The sequence below is a fragment of the Babylonia areolata genome, chromosome 4 (genome assembly GCF_041734735.1).
Source record: "Babylonia areolata isolate BAREFJ2019XMU chromosome 4, ASM4173473v1, whole genome shotgun sequence".
In the NCBI taxonomy this organism is placed as follows: Eukaryota; Metazoa; Mollusca; class Gastropoda; order Neogastropoda; family Buccinidae; genus Babylonia; species Babylonia areolata.
Window position 1 is genome coordinate 37487961 of NC_134879.1, and position 19130 is coordinate 37507090.

General features: G+C 44.8%; 1 protein-coding gene across 3 annotated transcripts in view; it reads left to right on the forward strand.

Annotated features, from left to right (window-relative positions):
• LOC143281136 (uncharacterized) overlaps nucleotides 1–19130 on the forward strand; it is a 404535-nt gene that overhangs the window by 266333 nt on the left and 119072 nt on the right. For all 3 annotated transcript variants that reach the window (XM_076586132.1, XM_076586131.1, XM_076586133.1), the window contains one exon: nucleotides 13937–14066. The gene's annotated coding sequence lies outside the window, so the exon portion shown is untranslated. The remainder of the gene's footprint in view (nucleotides 1–13936; nucleotides 14067–19130) is intronic.

Consider the following 19130-nt stretch of genomic DNA (forward strand, 5'->3'; position numbering starts at 1 on the left):
AGAGAGAGAGGAGGGGGCGAGTGTGACGGTTGTCTTTCACAGACGGCACTGTGCGCACGTGCGAAGCTGAAGGTGTGTGCAGGAGAGAGGTGAGACATGAAAAACAGAAAGCGGCCATGGAGACAGTGAGGCTGACACAGGCAGCCGCTGTCTGGTTTTCACTCTTCATGCATGAAGGGCTGAAGGTTATATCGCATTCCTCTGATGGCATATATCAGTGGTACTGTTGCTAATAGATAAAGAAACGGAGAGTTTATCACAAAAGCATGGTGTTTATGTATTGTGTATTCTACTTTAGGCTTATCATACATTTAGGACAGTGAAAAGACACATTGATAAATGGACGTTAGCAAGACTCAGAGGCAATGGAGAATAATCTGAAGAAAAACTACGATGTCGGCAGACTCCCTTAACACAGACTTATTGCGGACACCGGTACAGAAGAGGAACACGGGCGAACAGAACACCTTTACGGTTCCAGTGACAACAGCCATGGGGTGGTTCTGGTCGAGAAAGGACAAAGGAAATCGAGCAAGTAATGGCAAGACAGTGAGCACTTTTTTCCGAAGATAGTCGACTTAACCGAGAAAATAATGTCGCAACCAGGAAGAGCGGCTTGCGAAATACGTTCTGAATATCATCGTAGCCAAGAAAATGATGTCGCTGCAAGTAAGACTGGCTCGTGAAATACGTTGTCTGTCAAAGGTTGGCTTACGTACGTTTTATATGTTCTTGACGTTTTTGCTTTCCTCTGCTAAAAGTGTGCTGTACTCTTGTTGATGTCAGTGGGAGCCATGTGATCTTTACCAAAAGCGTGTATATTTATCCTGTGTCTGTGCACTCCCTGATAAAACTACGTCCTTTTGAATCCATACGATGAATGGTTGGTTTTGCAGAATGATTTGAGAACACGTCTTCTCCTTTCCGATTTTCAAGTTGGTTCATGAAGACCGGGTTGTGCTGGAACAAATCATGAGTTGGCGAAGCAAACAACCCTCTTGCGTCTACATATTGCGGACAGAGAGAGAAGAATTGAGAGTGAGAGAGCAAGGGAGGGAGCGAGGGAAAAAGAGAGAGAAAGAAGGGAGGTGTGTGTGTGTGTGTGTGTGTGTGTGTGTTGGGGCGGGAGTGTGTGGGGCGGTATCAGTGAGAGTGGAAGGCAGGAGAGATGCAGGTGACGTGAGAATGGTGTGAAGTGCACAGTGTCTGTGTCCATTAGCGGGAGCACAGGGATCACCTTCTGAAGTGTCTCCTCTGTCCAAAACTTTCGAGGTGTTCTCTTATCGTCAGAGTTCGCTTGGACCTTTTCCTTGTTTCTTCCTGTTTTTGTTGTTGTTGTTGTTTTCTTTCCCTCATTCCTTTTTTCCCTCTCTTTCTTTCTTTCTTCTGAGCAAGAGACTTTCCCCCCAGTTTTTTTCCTTGCCAGATTGTCTAAATCTGGGCCATTGAGAGATCAAGAGTGGTTTTTAGTGACAGAATGACCCAGCACATTTGGAGGGAGATATACTTTAGATCTTCGTGCGTCATGTGTTTGTATGGGCGTGTGTGGACGTATCTCCATGCCTGTGGGAATGCGTTTGTTGCACTGGAATGTATATTTCTAGCATTTGTTTCAATCGAATACAAATATTATGTTACCGGTCTCGCCAGACTGCTGGTAATACTGATGAAACAGGATGAGGAAATCCCGCACGTCCCTGGGGTTGCAGCGGCGACGGACTGTCGATCCCATTACTAACGACTACTACTGGTCCTAACAACCCCCCCCCCCCACCCAAGTCCCTCCCCCCGCCCGCCTCCGCCCCCCCCTCTCTCCCCCCCGTTCCCCCCTCGCTTCCCATTTCCCATTCCTCTCCTCAACGTCTGGCAGCTCCTCTCAGACTGTCAATCACTGCTGCCACTCCTAACTTTCTATTTGCACTCTCGTCTTCCTGCTTACTTCCTTTCCCTCATCAATCCCCTGCCCCTCTCCCCCTTTCCTTCCTCCTCCCCCTACCCCCTTCCACTCCACCTCCTCTCTGATACCGTTTTCTATCAAACGCTCCAGGCGTCTGCTCCACTGCCTTCGTCGTCACTTGTTGTCCTCGGATGATGTTGAAGACGTCATCAAAAGTAGCGCATGCGTCACTAGAGAAGAGATTACGTCTTTTTAAAATCTTTTTGTTGTTGTTGTTGTTGTTGTTGTCTTTCTTTTCCCTTTTATTTCCTTCTTTAAAAAAAAAAAAAAAAAAAAAAAAAAACTTCCCAAGTAATCTGCCATGTTTCATCACTCTGTAGTCCTAACAAGCAAAACGTCTCTGCGTGTCCACTCGATAAGAGAGGAGGGGTGGGGATGAGAGAGGGGATGGGGGAGGGGGGGTTGTGTGGGTGGGTGGGGGAGGGGGGAGCTAGCAGAAGTTCGGAAAATCTTCCGTCAAAACAAAGAGTTCGGATGAGTCTCCTGTGTCAGAATCTTTGGCGTTGTCTCTTAGTGTTGCGGATCAATTCCATTGTTAAGTATACTCTCCTTTTCTCTTCTTGTCTTTGTTTCTCTCAGAGAAGAGGATTATGTCTAAACCTGGTTCCCATTCCGAGTCAAAAATACGGAAATTCGAGCATTGTGACAACGTGGAGTGGCAAAATGCTATGCTGTTAGTGGACACATGAGGCTCTTTCGAATTCTATCTGCATGTGTATGTGTGGGCGAGTTTGTATATCTTTATGCCCGTGGGGATGCGTTCGTGCAAACTATTTTTGCTCGTGTTTTTAAAGTATCATGTATACAATATAACTAACCATATACTTAGAAGTTAGCGTGATTTGAGTGACCCAAAAACTCGGCCAATGCTACCATGCGTGCGTGTGTGAGTGTGTCTGTGTCTGTGTGTGTATGCTTTGGTACGTGCGTGCATGCGTGTGTGTGTGTGTGTGTGTGTGTGTGTGTGTCTTTGCATGTGCGTGTGTGTGCGCGCGCATGTGTGTGTACATGTGGGTTTATTTTATTCTAACAATATTGGCTTCAGAAGAGGAAGGTGGCAGAATGGTTAAGACGTTTATTTGCCAACACAGTGTCCGTGAGGGCCTGGCTTCGTTATCCTGTCTTGTCCCTTTTCCCAGATTTGACTGGAAAATCAAACGGAGCATGTAGCCAGTCGGAGGAGATGATAAACCGGCGTCACGTGTGCAGCACGCACTTGGCGCACTGAAAAAAAATAGAATCCACGACATCAAGCGTGTTGTCTGTCCTCTGGCAAAAGTATGTGTCAGAAATTCACTCTGATAGGTACACAAATGTGTATGCTTGCACACAAAGCCTGACAAATGTGTTGGATACTACTGTATTTTATTTTATTCATTTATTATTTTTTATATTTTTTTCTTCTTCTGTTTTATATTTATTATTCTTCTCTTTTTTTTTCTCAAGGCCTGACTAAGCGCGTTGGGTTACACTGCTGATCAGGCATCTGCTTGGCAGATGTGGTGTAGCGTGTATAGATTTGACCGAACACAGGGACGCCTCCTTGAGCTACTGATATTGATACTGATACTGTCAGGCATCTGCCCAGCATATTTGTACTTGTATTTTGTATTTTTTTTCTTTTTTGCCACAACAGATTTCTCTGTGTGAAATTCGGGTTGCTCTCCCCACGGAGAGCGCGTCGCTACACTGAAAACGCCACCCATTTTTCTGTATTTTTTCCTGCATTCAGTTTTATTTGTTTTACCTGTCGAAGTGGATTTTTCTACTGAATTTTGCCTGGAACAACCCTTTTGTTGCCATGGGTTCTTTTACGTGCGCTAAGTGTATGCTGCACACGGGGCCTCTGTTTATCGTCTCATCCGAATGACTAGCGTCCAGACCACCATTCAAGGTCTAGTGGAGGGGGGGGGGAGAAATATCAGCGGCTGAGCCGTGATTCGAACCAGCGCGCTCAGATTTTCTCGCTTCCTAGGCGGACGCGTTACCTCTAGGCCATCACTCCATATGTGGTGCGGCGTATAAAAAAGAAATATGGATTTGTCCGAATGCAGTGGTGCCTCCTTGAGAAACGGAAAAGGAAACTGTTCGCTTCAAATCCTGTAAAGATAACTGCTACAATGTCAGTAGTGGCACTGAAGGCTGTACAAGTTTTATTCAGCTTGTTTAGTACGCAATGTACATATCCCCTCCTCTCCACTCACAATACCTCTCTAATTGTCGTTTGTCTCAGATGTGAAGTGTCCATGGTAAACAGACGGTATCACTGTACAGGGCACTCGAGACAGAGGGAGCTGGCAAAACCCACACTGGGCTGTCAGCCTGTCCCGGAGTTAACCTAACCGGCCTGTGTTTGCTGTGCGGTCGGGGTAGGAAAGGACTATTGACAAGTGGACTGCTTCTGCTGGATGCAAAAAATGTGAAAGCATGGAGCGATAGAGGAGAGAGTAGCGAAGATGTCTCGTCTGGGAATGTATTTAGAGAGAGAGAGAGATTTTTTACATCACGTTTACGCTTTTATCGAAGACTGGCGGGCGTGTCTTGCAGGTTGCAGCAAAGACATAAGGAATGAAATGGGATTACAAACCTTCCAAAACCTGACAGCCTGTGCACATTGTAGCCTTGCAGAAGACTCAAAGTGATTGGAGAGGGAATCTAATGTAACAGCATCTGCTGTTTCACTCGCCCTCTGGATGATCAGGAAAGGAACGTGGAGGGGGAGTGAGGGTGGTGAACAGTGGCCAAGAGAGAACGTAAAGTCAAGGGAGAGAGACGAAACGTGTTTTGTTCAATTGAAAAGAGGACATTATCCGGGCTTTCCGCGTTTCATTTGTTAAAAAGCAACAAGACATTTCACAGACAAGCAAAGTTTAGTACCTCCATGAATTGTGGATGGAAGCATTTTATTATCAGGAGCATAACGAGGAAAAGAAAAACGTTTGCAGCTTTGCAGAATTTGGTCATCAATTCTTCCTGCAGACATTGTTTGAAAATAGAACGAAAATAAGAATTAATGGCTGTCTGGAAACTGCTGCAATCAAATGCCTTTAGAAGAAACGACGTTGAACGTACTGCTAACACTCACAGCATCCAGCGCTGCCTTGGTCAGAAAATTAAATATTTACTGAGGGCCATACAAGCATCTTTCAGTCCAACAGACACATCAGCGTGCCAGTCTGTCTTGAATGCCGTGAGCGATTAACGTGTGCATCTGAACACGTGATGACGACAGAACACAAAGATTGGAAATCCGCCGTGGCGAAGTGCATAGCACCGCAAACTGACGGCTGGGGGGACGTGGGTTCGAATCCCAGTGTTGGTTGGTTTTTCGGCCCGCGGACAGCTCCTACCCAGTGTTGAATGTGTTATGAGTGGGCGTGAATGGGGAGACTGGGACCACACAGTCAAGTATCATCCACTTCGCGGATGCGTCTTTGGGTGTGCTGCTCTATTTCCTGACCAACTCTGTATCTCTCTGACCTGGTTGACGCCGGGATATCATTATGACAGTAAGTGTACTGCACAGCCTTGTCACGTAAACCCAAACCAAAATGGACCCCTATAGCGGCATCGTCATCATCAAAATCAACCTCCTCCTCCTTCTTCGTCGAGGATTCATAGGGGTCTGTTGTTTGGAGGGACGTGGTGGCGGTCTCATCTGTGGGAGGGACGCTCACTCAGTCTGGCTTCGCGACTAAGCCATTGCTGTCGTCAGTAGGGGTCTTAGTAGGTGGTGTTCTAAGTACGTTAAACCAGAACAGGCACCACTGAACACCACTGAAGTGACTCAGCAGTAGTGCAGGGTCTCTTCTGGAGTGTGGCATCCTGGCGTTCTTACGTCGATGGTTCCCTGCGGACTGACAACTCTGGTTCTATGATGGAATAGCCCGGGTGTGGCCATGTATGAGGGGGTGGTGGGGACTCGGATTGAGCGGCGTGGGAGTAATGCCGCTGAAACGATGCAAATGATGGTACAGAAGAAAAAAACAAACCAAAGAAAACAGGCTGTCAATATTTGGAAACTATACGATTGCAAGAAAATCAAAGATAATTTGCAGCTGCGGAAAACAAAACTGGAAGAGATAACTTTCTGGTCAAAGAACCAAAGGCATAAAGAATAAAATCACTTTTGCAACTTTGAAACAAAGATGTTTAGTTAGTAAGCAGATGCTGAAATCAATAACAGATAAAGGTAAAACTGTTTCTTCAAGGGATGAAAGTCAGAAGAAATTGGATCTTACTACATGCAGTTGTACAGTGAAAAGGCAGTAACAAATGCAAACACGAACAAGAAATTTCGAGACGTGCCTAAGCTGTATGACTGTGATAAGAGCGAGTTAGAAGGGCTGTTCATACACGACAGCAATAAACATCAAAAGCGATAAAAGGAATGTTGACCGAAAGACAGTTAATTTCATAAAGGCGTGGTAAGATACTGGAGGTTTCGTTGTTCGCCCACAACATTAAAAAAAATATTTTAGTCTTTTCGAAAGGTGAAAAAATCGGTTGGTACTCAGAGCGTGTTCGCAAATAGCTGCGAAGAGGATTAAGTCTTCTTCCAGTTTATCCAAATGGCCAACTGACTGAAAACAGCGTTGGATGCTTCGAGTGTTAGCAAAAGTGGGTTCAAAGTAATTCCTTCTGCATTTGATTCCTGCAGTCTCAAACGGTGTGCGCCAGTGCAATTTCTTGTTGTTGTTGAACTTTAGGTCTGTAGACCCAGCAGCGGCCTGTGTGTCGAGGATTAGGTCAGCCCCAGCTGGGTTTCTCTGGCAACCAGAGCAATGTCTGGCATCCAGTGTCCACGAAGCGTACATTGCCACCAGCAGCTGGTGTCACGTGATCCCTCTCCTCCAATGGAAAGTCAACGTGATGTATTGACCTGGCAAGTGTGTGTGTGTGTGTGTGTGTGTGTGTGTGTGTGTGTGTGTGTGTGTGTGTGCTACTTCAAATGCAGGTTTAATTTATTTGTTTTTCTCTTTGTTTTTTCTTTCAATCCATAGTCTGGAAAAAAAACTGAAAGAAAGAAAAAAGTTTGCATTGACTTTCGAACTCTTTCTGTGTATTCGTTTTTTAACCTCTGTCTCTGTCTTTCTGATGTCTGTCTGTCTGTCTGTCTCTCTCTCTCTCTCTCTTTGTGGATCTCTATATCTGTCTCTCTTTCTGTCTCTGCCACTACCTCTCTCTCTGTCTGTCTCTCCGATTGTTTCTCTTTCTTTCTCTCCAGCCAGACAGCCTTGAACTACACATTCTCCCAGATTGATACCGGAGATTTCTTTCTTCCCTGATTCGTATCCATTCAAAGAGTCTGCAGTATGACAGAATACTACAGTATTTTCGCACCGAGCCAAGTTAGTGAACATTCGACACTCAGCCAGACAATATTTATATACTATGTGTATTTAGCAATCGCGTACAAACACTGTTTGGTGTATGGAATCAAATATGCAACTTATACACACAAGAAGTTGTTGTTTTACATCTGGTTTTTCATCTTATTTTCTTCCCACCTTCACGCAATGTAGGCAGGAGGAATGTTGACGTGCCACTACTGTTTTTAGACATTTTTTATTCAGAGATCAACATACTGCTGATAGTATTAGGGTTGTCTTCACTTCCTTCATTAAGGTAGGCCCTCAAGGCCATAACGAGAGTACTTGGATTTAGCACAGTTCGGGCATCTGATCCTTTTTCAAAGAGCAGTTCAGTTCAGTTCAGTTCAGTTACTCAAGGAGGCGTCGTCACTTCGTTCGGACAAATCCATATACGTTACATCATGTATGCTCAGCAGATAGATGACTAACCAGCAACGTAACCCAGAGCAGAGCAAAATTAAATGAAAGAATGAAATAATGAACGAATGAATGAATGAAATATTTTTTAACAGCACATATTGTGTTCCATATAATTATATGGGTGCCCCCAAATCGTTCGCTTCCTCTTTATCTTTAACAAGTGAAAGAACCATTGCATGTTCAGACAAAATCCTGAGGTCAGCTTCACGAACCACGTTTCCGTTACTCCCCTGCCCACCCACCCCCTCCACCCCATCACGCCCCGTCCCGCCCCTCCTCTCTTCCTTCCCCCCGTCCCCTCCACCCACCCCTTCACTCACCAAACTTGCCCCCCCCCCCTCCCCCACCCCTCCCTTCCATTATTGAGGGAAGGCATCGGGCAAGTGACGTTACAGGCAAATGCTGTTACATCAGACCCCCCCCCCCCCTCTCCAATCACTTTGATTCTCCTGGAGGCCACACTGTGGACCAGGCGTCATGTGTCCAGTGTCCATGATCCCCTTCCATCTCTCAGGTCTCTGCTGCAACCTGCAGGACACGTCCCCCAGTGCCCCGTGAAAGGTGAACGTGATGTGTCTGAAAGGTATTGCAGGGGAAGATGATATTTCCTCCTGACTTAATAAAGTTAGATTTCAATTTGCTTGTTCTCTTTGCCTCTCGTTTTTTAACTCTCTCTCTCTCTCTCTCTCTCTCTCTCTCTCTGTGTGTGTGTGTGTGTGTGTGTGTGTGTGTGTGTGTGTGTGTGTGTCTCTCTCTCACTATTTATTTCCCTGTCACTCTCTGTCTCTCTATTAATTTCTCCCACCCACCCCTCTAGATCTGTCTCTCTATCACTCTCTCTCTCTGCGTCCCTGTCTGTCTGTCTGTCTCTCTCTCTCTCTCTCTCTCTCTCTCTCTCTCTCTCAAACCTAAACATGATGTATATGAAAGGAATATATAATAAAGTCCCCCTATATTTTTTTTATTAGTGTTTATTCTGTCTCTGTCCCTCCCCTCTCTCTCAACCACGAAAATGATATATATGAAAGGAATAGGACAGAAGTTGGGTTGTTGTTTTTTCTGGGTTTTTTTCCTTGTATGATCTTCTTTACCCGCTATGTTGCCAGCCATACTCTGTTTTCGGGGGTTTCCGTTTTCTACGTAATTCAGTAACTTTTTATGTGTACTCTCTGTTTCTCTCTTCACATCCCCCCACCCTCTCTCTAACGTTCTATCTCTTAGTCTCTCTCTCACTCATTCTCCCTCCTTCCCCCTCTGTCTCTCACCCACTCACCCTCACCCTTTCCCTCTTTATTTCTTTCTCTCTGGCTGTCTCTCTCTTTATCTCCCTGTCTCTCTCTCTCCCCCTCTCTTGTTTTCCTCTCCCCCCTATCACTGCAGCCCCCTCTCTTTCTATATCATATTACCAAATACAGGCACTCACAGACACCATTCAATTTCATCCACACAGGAAAAGACAGCCCAGCTAATTCAACAACAGGCTGGTGGGTCCTGATGTATCTGTTGCCCAGCTTCTTTTCTCTTCCATCTGAAGCGCTCTGCAAAGTGCTATCTGCTTTCAGTGAACGCTGAAACCCAAGATGTTCAGCAGGTAGGGAGGGAGCTACCCGCAGGCAAACAATGTATTTGACTGTATGTGGTAAATGAAGAACATGAAAGCCTTTGTTGCAACGTATTAGACTGTATCTGGTAAATGAAGAAACTGAAAGCCCTTGACAGAACACGAATGAGTTGTTCTCCACATGCCGACAGCTGATCCTCGCTAATGCTTCCTTGAGTAATATCGTGCTGATTACTGCTTGCGTGCCATCCATTTCTGCCGTTGTGTTTGTCATCAAACAGCCAAATTCTGCTCCAGACCTGTTATCGGTTCCTTTAACTCTCGTGCTGGTTTGATAGACTTCAAATCATATTGATAACATTGTCAAGACAGAACGTATGTGTCAATGAACGCAGATGAAGCTGCGAAAGAACATGTCCTGGACGTATTACTTAAACGTGCAATGGCCAGAGGTGATGTTGCGCAACTGTATCTACTCTGGACGGAACGCTCTCTCAGTCTGGCTCCGCGACTAAGCGATTATTGTCGCCAATGGAGGGGCTTAGTATGCGATGTCCTGGGTCTGCTGACTCAGAACAATCTCCACTGATAACCACGGGAAAAAAATGTCTGGGAAACAGTACAGAGTCTCCTCTGGCATGGCGAGTAGCCTCCCAGCGATTTAACAGTCGATAGCTCACTGTTGACCGCCGATGCCAGGACGTCGGCAGATAAACATGAGTGATGCTGTGTATAGTGGATTCAGAATGGGCGGCGTGGAAGTAATGCCACTGGAAAGGTGAGGATGTTGGCGGAAAAACAAACAAACAAAAAACACGGCGCAGTGCCCGCGTTGACCATTGGGAGGTGGAGGAGAGAGAAAGAAAGAACAGGATGGGGAGATGGAGGAACGAGAGAGAGAGAGACAAGACAAGACAAGACAAAGATTTTAATGTCCATTCAGCGTTACAACGCCCTTCAGACAAGGGGGCAAGAAACAACACGCATTCTTGTGAACACCTCAAGAGAGAGAGGGGGGGAGGACACTGAGGGAGAGAGGGGGGAGAGGGAGAGACTGAGGGAGAAATAAAGAGAGAGGGAGGAGAGGTATAGATAAAGAGAGAGGGAGAGACTGAAGGAGAGACACACAGAGAGAGACGGAGAGAGACAGACAGACGGAGAGAGACACACAGACAGAGAGAGACAGAGAGAGAGAGAGACACAGACAGAGAGACAGAGAGAAAGACAGAGATAAAGAGACACAGACAGAGAGAGGGAGGGAGGGATAGACAGACAGAGAGGGGGAGGCAGTGACACAGACACAGAGAGAGAACAGACAGACACAATCACAGACAGACACACAGAGAGACAGACACACAGACAGAGACACAGAGACACAGAGAGACAGACACAATCACAGACAGAAACACAGAGAAACAGACAGACAGACAGAAACACAGAGAGACAGGGAGAGATATACATCAGCGATGTATGTGAACACCATCAGTACCTCAAGTACGGGGCCACATAAAACAGGGACACATAACGGGTGGAGAAAGCAAGACTGAGAAGACTGTCAATATGTCTTGTGTGTGTCCTGGTTTCTTCATGGTCCTTTTCGCTCTTCCCTTATAGCCCAGTGCCCCCCCCCCCCCTCTACCCCTTCCCCCAGTCCCCCACTTTACCCCCACCCCCCACCCCTCCTCCTTGGTAGGTGGAGGGAAGTGAAGGAATAGACGCGATGAGAAAGGGAAGTGTACATTCACCAGGCATGTTTGTTGTGTGATGACAGAGAAAAGTAGCGTGAGATGATATAATCTGGTCACTGCAAATAGCAGCAGCGGTTTGTTTGCTTCTTTGCTCAGTGTGTGTGTGTGTGTGTGTATGTGTGTGTGTGTGTTTGTGTGTCGGAGTGTGTGTGTGTGTGTGTGTGCGTGCGTGTGTTAGTGTCCCCCGCAGGCTCGCGAGCTGATGAGTTTAACGAAGGCTTTCTTTGTTCCTACGTACCTAGCCTAGTGACATCATGTGGGTACGATTTACTTTTGTCCCCTGCGGTTCTGTAACTGCCTGCTGCATTCCGCAGACGTAAAAGTCCGCAAAGCCGAGGGAGTTACCGTGCACCCCCCCCCACCCCCACCCCGCACCCCACCCACCCTTCACCCCCTCGGAATAAAGTAGACTAGTCTTAAAATGTTCTTCGGTGTCTGTTGAACTCATTTTTACCTGTTCCCATGAAAGAAATTGGGACGGACAGTCAGAGTTACGGCCCTTGGCACAAGGGTACCCTCTCTCGCCCCGGTCAATGAAATTAAGACAAGCTCATCTTCAAACCCCCATAAATCATACTTTTATAAAAGAAACCACCACATATCATGTGCTTTCTTTCTTAATAGGGCCTTTTCTATCCGAATAAATATCCAGAATTGAAATATCTTCATTCATTCTTTGACAATTGAGGCTTGTATTGGCCTACTATCAAATCTTAGATGAATTAACGTAAAATTGTCCTGTCGTTTTATTTTAACTTAAATATCATTCTTTTCGAAATTATTTATATCTTTTTTTATATAGAGAACTGCGAGGGTCTTCTAGAAATTATTTCAGTGCATTTGGATGGACATTTGACCCTTTGGAAAGTTACACTGGTCGAGTTGCTTTCCCTACCCCAAAAATGCTGTTTTGCCAGGAATCGCTTGGTGTTTGTGGCTAACGTTTACATATGTCATGTACCCCTGCGTCAGAATATAACAAATAATGATGTGAAGAATTTTCGTTCAAAACACGTTATGTATATCGCAAATAAGCGATATTAGTCAGGAAAATGAAGTTTACCCACCGAGCACCGACCACCTCCCCCTAACACTCATAGAAATAAAGCGGATATGTTTTAAACGTATTTAGAGTGTTCTGTGGTGATTTTGCAATTGTTTTCCACACGAAGCTACATGCTTTGACATCTTGGAGGCTTCTGTGCTGTGTAGCTGGGATCTGGATGCATTCTCTGCCAAAGTACTTCTGTTTGTTGATGATGCCTTTGCCAGTCACCTGGCACACATGCTGGAAAGCAAGCCTGTGTGTGCATCTTCTCTAATTCATCTCGGTCTTGTTTAGATTCTTTATCAGCAATTCTCCAACGGACTGGACCTCACAGATATTGCCTGCAGCAGCTGTAGCGAGATTTAGATTTCCATGCTAAAAGGTTCTTTGATTAATTTTCTTTCTCCCTTCTTTGTTGAAAACGATGCAGTCTGGTTTGAAAATTGCTTCAGCTTGTCTTAATTTCATTGACCGGGTCGGGAGAGGGTACCCTTGTGCCAGTGGCAGTAACTCTGAGTGCGTCCCAGTTTTGTTTTCTTGGGAACATATAAAAATGAGTTCAGCAGTCACCGAAGAACATTTTAAGACTAGTCTACTTCATTCCTGGGGGAGACGGGGGGAGGGGTGGGGGAGAGGGGAGGCGAAAGGGTGGGGAGGGGGGGGGGGGGAGGGGTGCACGGTAACCCTCTCGGCCTTGCGGACTGTTACGTTGGTGTCCACAGTAAGCAGCGGTGGTCTCCGCTTCGCAGAGCTCTTCGATAGGGAGAGCTGGCTAAACACACACTGGACTGTCAGCCTGTTCCTTGACTTAGCCAGGCTGTGTTTGCTGTGTGGTCGAGGAACCCAGGTACTGTTGGCACGTGAACTGCTTCTGTTTGAAGAAGGGAGGGAGAAGCTTGAGGCGTTAGGAAATGAGGAAAGCTGTGTGAAGAAGGAGGAGGAGGAGGAAGAGGAGGAGGAGAGGAAGAAGAAGAAAAAGGAGGAGGTAGAAGAAGGAGCAGAAGGGTGGAGAGAGAGACACAGACAGACAGACATACGGACACATAAAGAGATTCACGAGATTCACGCTGTTCTAACAGGGATGCAATTTTATTCGAGTGCAAGCAACAGAGAGCGAGTGAGTGAGCGAGAGAGAGAGATAAGGGAGAGAGAGAGAGAGAGAGAGAAGTCGAACGCGAAGTGGATTGTTATACTGAGGGTTAAAGGAACAGCTACAATCTTGTATTCATCTTGTCCTCAGCAAACAAACAAGCGCAACAGAACACAAAAGGACGTGGGGAAAAAAAGAAGTAGAAGATACAGATGAAGAACGAGGAAAAGAAAACGAAAAACACAAAAACAAAAACATCAAACACAAACAAAAAAGCAACAAGGAAACAAACACAAAACAACAACAACAAAAACAAACTGCAGCGAAAACAACAAAATACCATATTTACGCACGTAAATCATATCTGGAAACGTTAAAACCAAAATTAGTGAAACGAAAGGAAGAGAGAGAGAGAGAGAGAGAGAGAGAGAGAGATGAAGGGGCTAAATTCCGTCCGTACTGTTATTCATTAAAATCCGTAGCATTTCGCAAAGTATTTTTCATTATTTTTTTTTTTTTTTTTTTTTTTAATTCCTTCATTCATTCGTTTTCACTCATTCATTTTCTTTTTCTCTCCTTCTGTATTCGTTTTTTATTGCTGTTGTTGTTCTCTATTTCTTTTTTTCTTTTTCTTTTTCTTCTCTTTTCTTTTTCATTTACTCAGGTTTTTCTGTTCTTTCTTTTCACTGATTAATCATTCTCTCATTCATTCAAAATAATGTTCATTTACTTTCCAGGCATTGCTGTGAATAGTACCTGGAAACGACACAGGATACACAGGCATCGAGCATTGAGGAAACGTGGTCATATGACCTGTAAAGCCTGATACTGTCCTCCTTACCGGAACCCGCAGTCAGCCTCATTTTGGTGAGTCCTTTAACAAATCATTGGTGGAAAAACAGAGAGAGAGAGAGAGAGAGAACAATATTGATAACGCCGTTTTATTCAAGAAAGAACCCGGCCCCATTTGAAGGGTAAACGTAATTAAAGTATCATTTTCATTTTCTTCTTTATTTAACATATCTTTATTCTTTTGAGGATACATGCACAAAGAGAGAAGGCAGACATATACACATAGCAAAAACAAAGAAATATAGAAAACACGAAAACACACACAAAAAGAAATAGAGGCCAAAGTAAATACACATATACACACAAACTTCCCTGAGAAAAAAAATAAGCAAGGCATGGACAGATTTCGGTTCATAACAGGTAGGAAAGAGCATCATAAGGAATAAATAGATAAACAAATTGCTTGCCATCGTGTGGAGACGCTGGCTCCTGGTGACACCAGGACATCTGCTGCCGTCGTTTCATCCCTCGGTCCGACCTCTGCTGCCGAAGTCTCCCTTCGGGTGTCTCTGTCGTATGCGGACCTTGGTTCTGGCGGGTCCGCGATATCCACTGGTGCCCCACCCTTAAAGCCCACCCGGTCAGCAGAGGAGTCCTCCAGTGGTTCTGATCGTTTGACTGACGCCTCGGGGGGTGGGGATGGGGGGGGGGGGTTCTGCGCTCCCCACTGACGTCGCTTCTGGTGTGTCCACCTTGCCTGCTCCCACTGCCCGGGCCCTCAGCCAGTTGTCAGGCACTGCATTCAGTTAGCCTTCCGCCCCTGATCCTGCTGATGGCTCCGCCACCTGCCTGCTGCCATCACGCCTGGCGTACGTACACACCCGGTGTGCTGACGACCTCCTAAAAGTCAAATCAACTGAGCAAGTAAAAGAACAATAAGCTGCATTGCCGTATGACAGAAATAACCTACATTTAATCCCCGTAGATCAACTTGGAAAAAAAAAAAGTTTTCTCGTCGCATGTGAAAATAGACTGGAATCCTGAGAAAATAAAAGTTATGGGGCTCTGGCTTACAACCAATGTAACGCAAATGACAGAATTAGACACAGCCGATAAATTAAACGAGGTTGAAATCCTATTTAAGATTTGGTTGAAAAGAACATCGTCAGCGCTGGGAAGGGTGGGAGTGCTTAAGTCATTGATTCTTTCTAAACTAGCATACTTGTGGATTCTTCTACCTCGTCCACAAGAGAAAATCATAAAACAACTGCAAAACATGTGCTTTGAGTTCGTGTGGGGTGGGAAAAGAGATAAAATCAAAAGAAAATATGCTGTTCACAGTCTTGAAAAAGGAGTTATAAGCACCCCAGACATTAACATGTTTATAAGTCTTTAAAGTTATCTTGGATACGGAAAATGTATGTCAACAAACCGAAATGGAAAACTATCCTAATCTCTATGTGTCATGAGATTGAAAATTTAGATGCATGCGGTCTTAATCGATTCCTCAAACTCGAAAGCAGTTTATTTTGGAAAGAAACATTTCAAGTGTATACTGAGTTTTGTCGAAAAACTGAGTTAAAAACGGGAATTCAAATGATAATAGAACAGATATTTGACAATGACAAATCTAAAATTAACAACAAAGCATTCTACTATAAGAAATGGGAAGAAGATAATGATAGATTGGTAAAAGGTTTAATAGACGAACAAGGCGAATTTATGAACAGTAATGTAAAAAAGGTACTTACAAAATAAATAAATAAATAAATATGTCAGTTTAACCAAAAGAAGATGAATATCAAAATACTAAATAACATAAAGTTGTTGTTGTTGTTCTGTGTGTGTGTGTGTGTGTGTGTGTGTGTGTGTGTGTGTGTGTGTGTTATGCCAGATTTTGTTTTGTTTATGTAATGTGAACAAACTTTTCTTCTTTCTTTTATCTTCATTTTTAGTACATCTGACTTAGTTTGGTATTCCATGAGATGTTATAAAGTGTTGTAAAAAATTGCTTGCCATTATGAAGGAACCTTGTCTTCTTTGTCATTTTCTGCAGTTGAATATTGAATGTGCGTGTGTGTATGTGTTTGTGCTTGCGCTATCCTTCCCTATTCCTCTTCCCCTTTTTTCTAGATCCTCGCTTTCATCTCTGTGCTAATTAGTCAGAGGCTGATCCGTCATTCTTGTGAGAAAATAAACGAAAAAAACTAAACGGATGAAACAATAATAGCACAGTATTTCGGCAGGAAAACAAATGAGGTGTTGTCCACGTGCTAACAGATGATGCTGACAACTACTTCCATCAATAATCATCATGTCAACTCATGCGTGTGTGTCATCCGTTTCTGTCTTTCTGTTTTGCACCGAAATACCACATTGTGTTCCACAGATCCTACTGGCCCCGTAAATCACATGAGGTGGTGTAATGGGCATGATATATTACCATTAATGATATCATCAAGACAGAGTGAATGTATCCATGAGTGCTTCTGAGGTGAGTGACGACCGTCGGTAATTCGAAGCATTAACTACTTTGACAAAAACGAAGAGAGAGAGAGAGAGAGAGAGGAGGGGGGTGTATGTGTGTGTGAGTGTGTTGTGATTGTGTGTGTGTGTGTGTGTGTGTGTGTGCGTGTGGGTGCAAATGTGTGTGTGCTTGTGTGTGCGTGTGTGTGTGCTGATGGATTCAACAAAGGCTCTAATCATCATTTATATTGTGAATACCATGTACATTGTTTGCCCGAGATAGTTCGCTGGCTGTAACATGCCTTGTCTGGGATGTCAGTGTACAAGGTAAACAGTGACAGCAGTCTGCTGGACACTTCAGATGGTGAGAGCCAGCAAACCACACACTGGCTTGTCAGCCCGCTGTTGAGTTAGCTGGGCTGTGTCGGTTGTGTTGTCTGGGAAGGGACTATTGACAAGTGGATTGATTCAGTCTGAAGGATTGGGGGTGTGGTAGGGGTGGTGGTGGAGGTGTGGGACGTTAGGATGAGGTGGAAGGGGGGTAAGGCTGATAGTTTTTTGTGAAAAAGTGTGAATACGTAAACGAGTGTATTTGTATCAAGAGATAAAGAGGGAGCGAGCCACAGAGAGAGAGAGAGAGAGAGAGAGAGAGAGAGAGACTGAGGTAGAGAAAAAGAGAGACAGAGCCACAGAGAGAGACAGATAGATAGATAGACAGAGACACACAGAGAGATGACAGAGATAGAGACAGAGATAGAGGCACAGACTCAATTACAGAAACAGACAAGGTTGAATAAAACTTCATCACTTACATTGAAAGCTAAGCTTCTTCCCTGTTCCTTTTCAACACATCACGTTCACCTTTCACGGAGCACTGGGGGACGTGTCCTGCAGGTTGCAGCAGAGACCTGAGGGATGGAAGGGGATCATGGACACTGGACACATGACGCCTGGTCCACAGTGTGGCCTCCAGGAGACTCAAAGTGATTGGAGAGGGAATATGATATAACAGCAACTGCCACTTTCCTTGTTCGCTGTCTGATCAAGACAGAGGAGGATTGGATGGGAGGAGTGTAGCCAGAAAAACGGCAAGCAGGCAGTGAAGAACCGGACCATGTTTAAAAACAAATAGGCAACTAGACAAGCAAAACGTCTCATTTATTAATGAGCATCGAGGGGATTTCTGGACATGCATCATTTGAGGAATTTGATGGATGAGATGATAAGCCAAGGCCCACTGGGCATGGGGCATAAGTCACCAGCAAGCACACTCCAACCTTCCGGGTCCTGTACCAGTCGCTACAGCGGCTCCAGCAGGCACTGAGCACATTAAAGAACCCACGGCAACACAAGGGGTTTCCCTGGTAAAATTCTGCAGAAATGTCCACTTTATATAAGAGGAGCGTATCAGAAGCGTGAAGAAGAAATCAAAGTGATGCTGTGTGTGTGTGTGTGTGTGTGTGTGTGTGTGTGTGTGTGTGTGTGTGTGTGTGTGTGTGATTCAACTTTACCTGTGCAATTGCTGATGGAGTTAACGAAGGCGGTCATCCTTCTATCTATCCAGTTTGCCTACGATGGTTCAGCAACTGTCGTATGTCTGCGATGTTAGTGTCCATGGTAACCAGTGGTGGCACTTTGCAGGTACTTCAGACCTGGCGAGGGGGGCAGAACATACACCGGGCTGTCAGCCTTTTCACGGCTCTGCTGGGCTGTGTTTGCTGTGTGGTGGAGGAAGGGACTGTTGGAAAGTGGGGCTGCTTCTGTTTGAAGGAGGGAGGGGGTGACATGGGATGTTCAGAAGGGAGGACACAAGGGTGACTCTCATGAGTACTGCATGTTTGTTTTGTGAGAGGGGGGGGGAGGAGAACGAGAGAAAAAGAGAAAGAGACAGAGAGATACCGATACTGATACCGATACTTAAAAAACACATCGGTATTCATGAGAGAGGGACAGAGAGACAGACAGACAGACAAAGATGGAGAGAGACAGAGATCTCAGAACTCGGAATTCAGAACCTTTTTAATGTAAGACCACCAACCTCCACTTATATGGTTGCAAGTGTTGTATATATATACACACACATAGATCATAAAAAAACAACCTTGAGCAGGGTTAACCACAAAAAAAAAGAAATAGTAAACTGATAATAAAAAATACCTATACTAAATAACAAACAAAGGGTAATTTTGAAACATGTCTTTCATGTAAGACTGAGAGATCTGTGTTCTCTGCTGTAATGCATAGAAAATTGCTACATCACAAACACACACACACACACACACACACAGAGAGAGAGAGAGAGAGAGAGAGAGAGAGAGAGACTAATGTTGATATTGAATAAATCATTGGTATCACAGAGAGAGGGAGAGAGAGAGAGCGAGGCTGATACTGATACCAATATCGATATCGATACCAATACGGATATTGAATAAAACATCAGTAATCGAGAGACAGACAGGAGATAAAGAGAGAGAGAGAGTTAAGTGACAGAGATGGTGAGAGACAGAGAGTGGGTGGGGGGGTACCATACTTTGGAAGAATAAAAGCATTAGCCATGCCATTGGTTTAACATGGATGTCACAGCATTCAGTCTATAATTATGAATGAAGCATACACCTTTTCTCACCCAGCCCTTAACAACAACAACAACAACAAATCAGACCAATGATGTAA